Raw genomic sequence first — 7,694 nt, 5'->3', positions numbered from 1 at the left:
GCGTTACTCACGAATTCGAGAAAGATAAATTGTATTATGCGCAGCGTAAGGAACACGAATCCGAGCGAGATGCGAGTATTGTATGATCTGAAAGAAAGAAAGAGAGAGTCAGATATACCGTATTAACTATTAGACGAAGAGAGCAATATCTCTTATACTTTAGACATGCTAATAATGACTTAAATTGTATTATTAAATTATTCTACTGTATGTAAAGTATGTCTAAAGAAATTTAAATAATATTCAACATATATTTGCACTTTTTACGATTCAAATATTAATATTTTCTTCATGATAAAAGTCATATTAAAATTTAATAATGAAATTTAATAATGAAAGGAAGTATCGCTCTCAATACAAATCGCCGTTAGACTAGAGAATAAAAATAGAATTCAGACGAGTCACCAGTATGACTCATTCGAGTGAATCTAGTCTTCGCAAAACCATATATGGACATGTCGAAGCAGAACGTCACGCATGACCATATAAGGTAATGAATTTCAAGACACCACCCTATGACTCATTGCTGGCAAGCGAGCCACACCACTAGAAGTAGACTCACATCCGCTAGACAACGCCTTATGACTCATTGTAACGAGGTGTGGTCACCTCCCACTACCGTTTCCAAAATTGTATAAAAGCGGAATCTTTCACCCTCTCGACGGAGAGTGTGGAACGACCCAGGAAAGGTCACATATCATATACTTGTTCCATCCTCCCACATAAACCACTTGTATCGTAAAAGTTCTACAATAAATATCATACCTTTTTTTATCAAAAGAAAGATAAAGATTATTGGAGATTATTGAATTACCTACCTTCGACGGATCCAAGGAGCCATAATCTACATCGCCGACCAACAGCTAATTATCCTGGGGTTTTACCTCCTTAACTGCAAGAAAAAAGAACCCATCAACGGAGACGTTCTGCCGGATCGAAGCCACCTCGCATCACCCAGGACGTCACACGCTCCTCCAGGGGTGGCTCCTCGTCCGCGGCTAGATCGACAGTGAGGAGCGGTCGGTTCGGCGGGACCACGCCGGACCCCCGCATTTGCGCCCTCAAGCTCGCGGTTCTCCCGCCCCGCCGATTGGTTGAGTGTGTCGCCCTGTTCGCGACGTTGCAGACGATTTCCGCCATTTTCCCGCGGCCCGTTTGATTTAGCTGTTGGTTGCGCGCGGTTCCCTCGCGGTTTTCCGCCCGGCTGATCAGACCGTGGCGGCGCCGCTTGGCCCTTGGGCGCGCCGTCGGGTGAGTGTGTGGGTCGTCCACCCGCGCTGCAGTCGCGGTGGCGCACCCGTGTTCATGCTGCGGCGGGGCCGTGTTACGCTGTGCGAGGCATTCCCGGCGCTTTTCCAGCGGCAGGTCCCGGTGGCCCGCCCGTCGGCCGACCACTCTGTCGTGCGTCCTCCGAGCGCCTGTTTCTCCCTCGTCGCGACTATCGCCGTTACATCTGGTCGTGATCCCTCGCTCTGGCACCACCTGTCATCCCTACGGAATGTTTCTCAAAAAGTTAGTTAACGCGGGTAGCCCTTCCTCGACCCGAGTCGAGGCGCCATCCCTGACATTCTCCTCGGCCGAGCTATCGCCTGGGCGGTGGACGCGACAAATGTCACGTCACAATATATATATATATAACGATAAAAGACGTCAACGTGCAACTTACACCGTATACACGTAACGACGTTCTTTTTTAAATGAATTTTTTTTTACCTAAATTTTACAAAATATTCTTTATATGGTTGCGCCAAAATATGGAAGAAAAATAATGTAGAACGCCTTCGGTGTTACATGGTCGTGCAAAAATATTTAGAAAAATATATATATTATATAAGAAGAATGTTTGCGCCGATGTAAAACGTAGCCCGAAAGCAACGGAACTTCTGACAAAAAACGACGCAAAGGTACTGTTTGTGTTACAAAGATATAATGAATAACAAAAACATCGCAGAACAAACCAGCGTACAGCGCGTTTAAAACGTTTTTCCAAATATACGACGGTCGTCGGTGTATATTTATTTGAAAATATAGATATAGAAGAGAATGGAGGAGAAGGGACAGATCTTGACGTCGTTTGTTCGTTGTTTGCTTCAAACGCCACGTTCATGAGTCTGTACATCTATCCGGATCAATTTATCGATTTCCGACAACTCGGTAAATGAAACACACAATATATTTTAATCACTTCCCAACATTTATCTTTTTTTAAAATAATATTTCGAATATATTTATTTTATCACTTACGTTAAAATCCTAATTTTTCCGTTATTAAATTAATTTTCAAAAAGATTCCCAAATTTTAAGAAATTCCAAAAATGAAAGCAACGTACTTGCTATGAACTTACGTTCTATATTATAGTATGATTAATAAAAAATAAACGTGTTCTTCTTTCGTGAATAAACTCACCCTATGTTAGAAACTCACTTACCTTACTTGCCTTAGTTATACCACGTTCTATATTATAGTATGATTAATAAAAAATAAACGTGTTCTTCTTTCGTGAATAAACTCACCCTATGTTAGAAACTCACTTACCTCACTTGCTTTAGTTATACCATTATTCCGTAACGTACCATCTCAAGTCCTTACCTCACTTGCCTTAGTTATACCATTATTCCGTAACGTACCATCTCAAATAAAAAAAAAACAGGAACAAATCTATCGTGCAATACAATGGTTTATTGAAAATGCGTTTCTGCTGTTTATTGAAACATAGGGTATTGCATTATAAACCAGATGTAGCATCGCGTATAATTAATTCTTGTGTAGTATTACATAACATGTGCATTCAAGAAAATGTACCACTACTGTGCCCAGAAGATTATGATTTTGATTTTGGATTAGATATTAATGATAATGTAAATAAAAATGTAGAACGGAACCGTATTAATCCAGAGCTTGTCGCAGGAAGAAATTTGCGAAGATTACTGATTCAAAATATGTTTACTTACATATAATAATACATTTTACTTAAAATATGTGTATTATTTATTAACACATGTCTAAAGTGATACAAATGTTAACGTAATACATAATCTCATATATCTATATATGTATATAACCTTATAACATTTTACATTATAAAACTATAAAATAAAACAAAAAGTAGAAGTTAATAAGGTTTTGAAAGTTTATGTACTTATATAAGTTACCTTATTGCACCAAAGTAACAAAAAATAGGAACTTTTCATTTGTAATACTCTAGTATCACAAATTGTTTTCGCAGTATTATTATTATTTTAGTATTATGAGTATGATAATGTAATATATAGTAATAGTAATAATTATGATAATTAGCAAGTATAAGGCTCAACGGGCAAGTTTAGTAGTACAGTAACACAAATTAATATTGATATAGTAGTATACATAAAAGTAAAAATAATCTTTTAAATCATAAACACAAATAAAAGATATGAAGTTTTTGAAAATCACAACTTGAAAATTAGTCTTTTATAAACGGATAAACATTAGATATATTTTCTAATGCAGTTGCCATTCTTTCTTTTACTGTTACATCTCTTAACATTAATTTTAATTTTTTCCTAAAATATTTCTTTCTCATCTGCTGATCTTTTGCTGTTAGGCCTACTAAATCATTAGTATAGTATATTCCATTGTTTTTTTAAATCTATGGCTTGCTACTGTTTGTTTGCGTGGTTCATTTTGTTTAATATGTCCTTGTTTTGTGTTACATGTTTTTGTGTTCCTCTCTGTCATAGGTATATTTTTAACGATTTTATTTCTATTTTCTTTGTTATTAGTAGCCATTACTTTATTTTTTTTATTTACGACAATCATTATTTGATTCTTTGTAGAAGAATTTTGCATATTGCACGTTGTAGCCTCATTATTATTCGTATTCATTGCCTCCACAACCGTTGCTTCAAGACCTTCAAAATCTGATATTTCTTGATACTCATCCAAGTATTCTACACCTTTATATTCCTATAAACAAAATTACATTTAAAAAATAGATAATATAAGCTTGGCCAAAAATATTAATCATTTATATTTTTTTTATTTACCTGGAATTATTTTACCTGTATCATTTCCTATTGGTTACCGCCATTATACATAAGTTTAAAGTTTAATCTTATGTATAATGTCGGTAACCAATAGAAAGCAATACAGGTAAAAGAATTCCACATAAATGAAAAAATATAGGTGCTTAATACCTTTGGCCAAGGTTATATATGTATGTCCAAAGTTAAAGAAAATTATATAATTAACATTACAATTATATATAAAAAAAGAAAGTATGTACAAATACTGCTTCCGTTTCTGCAATATTATCAAGGCCACTAATTGCTGTTGCATTAATTGTTTCCAAAACCTGCTGTTCCGTAGATGTTAATTGCTCCGAAGGTAATAAAGCAGGGCCACCACCTGTTCCTTTTATGTATTTACTTATTTGACTATGTTTTGCTTTTGTTCTTGAACACAGATCTTGCCAAGTCTATTAAAAAAAAAATTATTTTTTTACTAATAAAATTTCTAAACTACCCAGATAACGAAGCGTGTCTGAGCAAAATTGCGTAAACCTGTGATTGCTTGTGATGCTAGTAATTTGCCGTACATTTGTTTCAATTGATTTCGAGTAATTTAATATTTGAAGAAACACGCAGGCAACATTGGATATATGTATTGCCAGCAATTTGTCGGCAAGAGAGCAGCATCAAATTTACTTCGCGTTGCTAACAATATGACAGCATTGTGTGATCCTATAAATTATTACAGCAACATGACAGCAACAGCTCAAATTTTAAATCAGACGATTTTAGAGCAGCACAAGTTGTTGGCAAGTTGCTACACAAAATTGTTATCTCGTGAAGGCATCAACTTGCCGACAAATGCGGACTCAGTTGCCACAATTCTGCTAGCAACACATACTATGTTGTCGGCAACATGCCAGCAACAATGCAGACATGTTGCTATCTGGGTAATTACATATAATTAAATGATTATTCAAGAATCAATTATAGCTGCGGTCCACTTGACGCTACAAATGCTTTAAAGCATTCCTTTTCTCCTTTCTTTCAATGAAGAAAGAAGGAGAAAAAGAACGACGCTTTGAAGCATTTGCAGCATCAAATAGACCACAGCCTATGTTATATATCTTACAAAGTTATAAATATATGTTCTTCTCTACTTACCTTTCTCCATTGTTTCCAATCTTTTATAGCTCCGTTGGGTATTTTATGTAGTTCTTCAGCGAGTGCTATCCACATTCCCGAGTAGAAATTTCAGTTACTGTCTGAACAGGTCCAGATCAGGTGTGCCATAATACATAATCTGGCCCTGGTAAAGTCACCTGACATGGTCCTGACAAGATGTGTAACGCATTGCATGTTCAGGACCGGATTTCATTTACTTAATAAGGACCATGTCAGGCGAATGAATGAAAACCCTTATATTCACCCGACATAAAAAATTTGTTTATTTTGAAATTTTATTACTATTTTTTAACTAAATTTGTTTCTTAGATGCAGTCTATGATTATAAATATTTTCTGTATTTGAAAAAAAACACCTACCTTGGTGGGATTCGAACTCGGGACCTCTGGATCGTGAGCCAACTGCCTTACGTGGTAGACTACTTCTTAATTTAATGTAAGTGTTATATATAGTCTACATATGTCATAACCAGCGCAAATATATAATTTTTCAGAAATCATCTTAAGAAACAAATTTAATTTAAAAAGAGTAATAAAATTTTGAATTGGCTATATGATATAATATTATATTAATATTATATGATGAAAGAAGACGAATTGTACTTCCTACAATAATAATATTAGTCAAATAAAAAAGCCTTCAATGTTTTATTATAGATATTATATTAATAATATCAGATTAATTATAATTATTAATTAATTTTGATATAACCTTTGAAAATTTGTGTATTAAGGGATACTCAATAAGGTCCTGATTATTGCCTTATATATAACCAGGCATGCTTGATATGGCACCAGTCAGGACCTGATCTGGCATGCCGTAGTCAGGCATGCCTCATTCATATCTGATCAGGGCCGTACATGACAACAGGCACGCCTGAATAATTTCTACTCGGGTTCTTTGTGCATCCTTTGTTGTAAATGTTGAAGAAAATTTGCTTGATTTTAACTCCGGATTTTGTTTTATTAATTCAACTAGTGTTTCTTTTTGTTCCATAGTTATATATCCTGACCTCAATTTAGTATTCATTTTCTCTGATAGCCTAACCTAAATAACAAATAGATTTTACAAAGTAATTTTGATCAAATCTGTTACTAATACCTACGTCAATTTGTTATATTAATAATAGTTTACTTAGCGGGGCCGATTTGATCATTCTGTCAGCACCAACTACAGTTTTTTTATCGGTAGTTGAGGGCTGCATATTTCATGTAAAGATTTTCTAACTTTATCCTGCTTTAATAAAAAAATAATTATAGTATATTCGTAGACCATTTTATGTATTTTACACAAATATTATATTAAGATAGTTTCGCACGAAAAGAAAAATAAATATATTAACCTCATAAGCGGTAATCGGTTTCGACGTACGAAAATAACACAATATTTTATTCACAAATAATACGGCGTCACGATGCGAATATATCGTTTAAACGAAGTTTCAGTCAACTTTCCGATTAGAAATTACACGGCTCTTGACCTTGAAAAATCTGCTCTAGGTATTCGCAGCAATATATACACTGACAGTACGAATTATATGTTAAGGTAAGGTTAAGTTTTCATTTCTTGTTATAGCAGCATTCTAATTGGTGCAAATATTTGTCTTAAACCTGGCAACGCTGTGAGAGTATCGCGTACGAAAATTTTCGGGTTACAATTTTCACTTCATTTCAAGAATATAAATCAGTGGCTTTTGCGTTACAGCATGCGACATTGGTCGTGCGAAAATTAGCGTCCACGATATATATTGCACGATTTCGAGAATAGGGCCCCCGAGCGGAGAAGACAAAATCGGTCGCGGCGAAAATCCGGCGAAGGCCCCGCAAGATAGCGGAACCAGGTCGGATTGACCCCGGCGCGCGAACCGAGGGGGCCAGAGCGGGCAGAGATGGACGGGGTGGGACGAGGGGCGAAAACCGAGGCCATCGGGTCGATCCGCGGCGCGACAGACCCACGGGTTAAGAAAATAGCGGGGACACGTATCGTCCCCTGCGAACGAGGGCACAGCGGTCCCAGCCGAAGGATGGGCAACGGAGGCCACCCAAGGGGAGCCCCCGAGATCAACCACCCGACCCGCGACGCGCCAGAACCACCGAGCGCGTAGATAGCGGGGACACGTAATGTTCCCCGCGCGTAGGGGTACGAAGGTCCCAGCCGGGGCCGAGCAACGGAGTCCGCCCAAGGGGAAACCCCGAGACCAACCACCCGACCCGCGACGCGCCGAGACTACCGGGCGCGGAGATAGCGGGGACACGGCATGTCCCCCGGAAGTCGGAGTACGGGAGCCCGATCCGAGGGCGGAGGGGTGGGACGGGTTCGGAGGCCCTCCAGAGGCGCGGCGACACAGGCGGAGGCGCGCTCCGCCAGCCGGGGGCCGAGATACCCGGGACACGCGATGTCCCCCCGGAACTCGGGAACCGTGACCTTCCGGAGGGAATTAGCGGACGGAGCGTCACTGGGGGAAGCGCCATGAAGGATCCCAGGGGTCAGCGAGACCACTTGGCAGAACGAACCCCAGT

At 38.3% G+C, this 7,694-nt stretch overlaps 1 long non-coding RNA gene across 1 annotated transcript; it reads right to left on the bottom strand.

Annotated features, from left to right (window-relative positions):
- Positions 1 to 3,436: 3,436 nt before the first annotated feature.
- Positions 3,437 to 5,231, bottom strand: LOC139820610 (uncharacterized). Its single transcript, XR_011734041.1, has 3 exons — positions 5,155 to 5,231; positions 4,266 to 4,457; positions 3,437 to 3,946 (listed from the first exon to the last, which is right to left on the bottom strand). It is a non-coding gene; the product is annotated as an uncharacterized lncRNA (long non-coding RNA).
- Between the last annotated feature and the right edge of the window lie 2,463 nt (positions 5,232 to 7,694).

The sequence above is a fragment of the Temnothorax longispinosus genome, chromosome 10 (genome assembly GCF_030848805.1).
Source record: "Temnothorax longispinosus isolate EJ_2023e chromosome 10, Tlon_JGU_v1, whole genome shotgun sequence".
In the NCBI taxonomy this organism is placed as follows: domain Eukaryota; kingdom Metazoa; phylum Arthropoda; class Insecta; order Hymenoptera; family Formicidae; genus Temnothorax; species Temnothorax longispinosus.
Note: the sequence above shows the minus strand (reverse complement) of the source record. Positions and strands in the feature narration are given on the sequence as shown.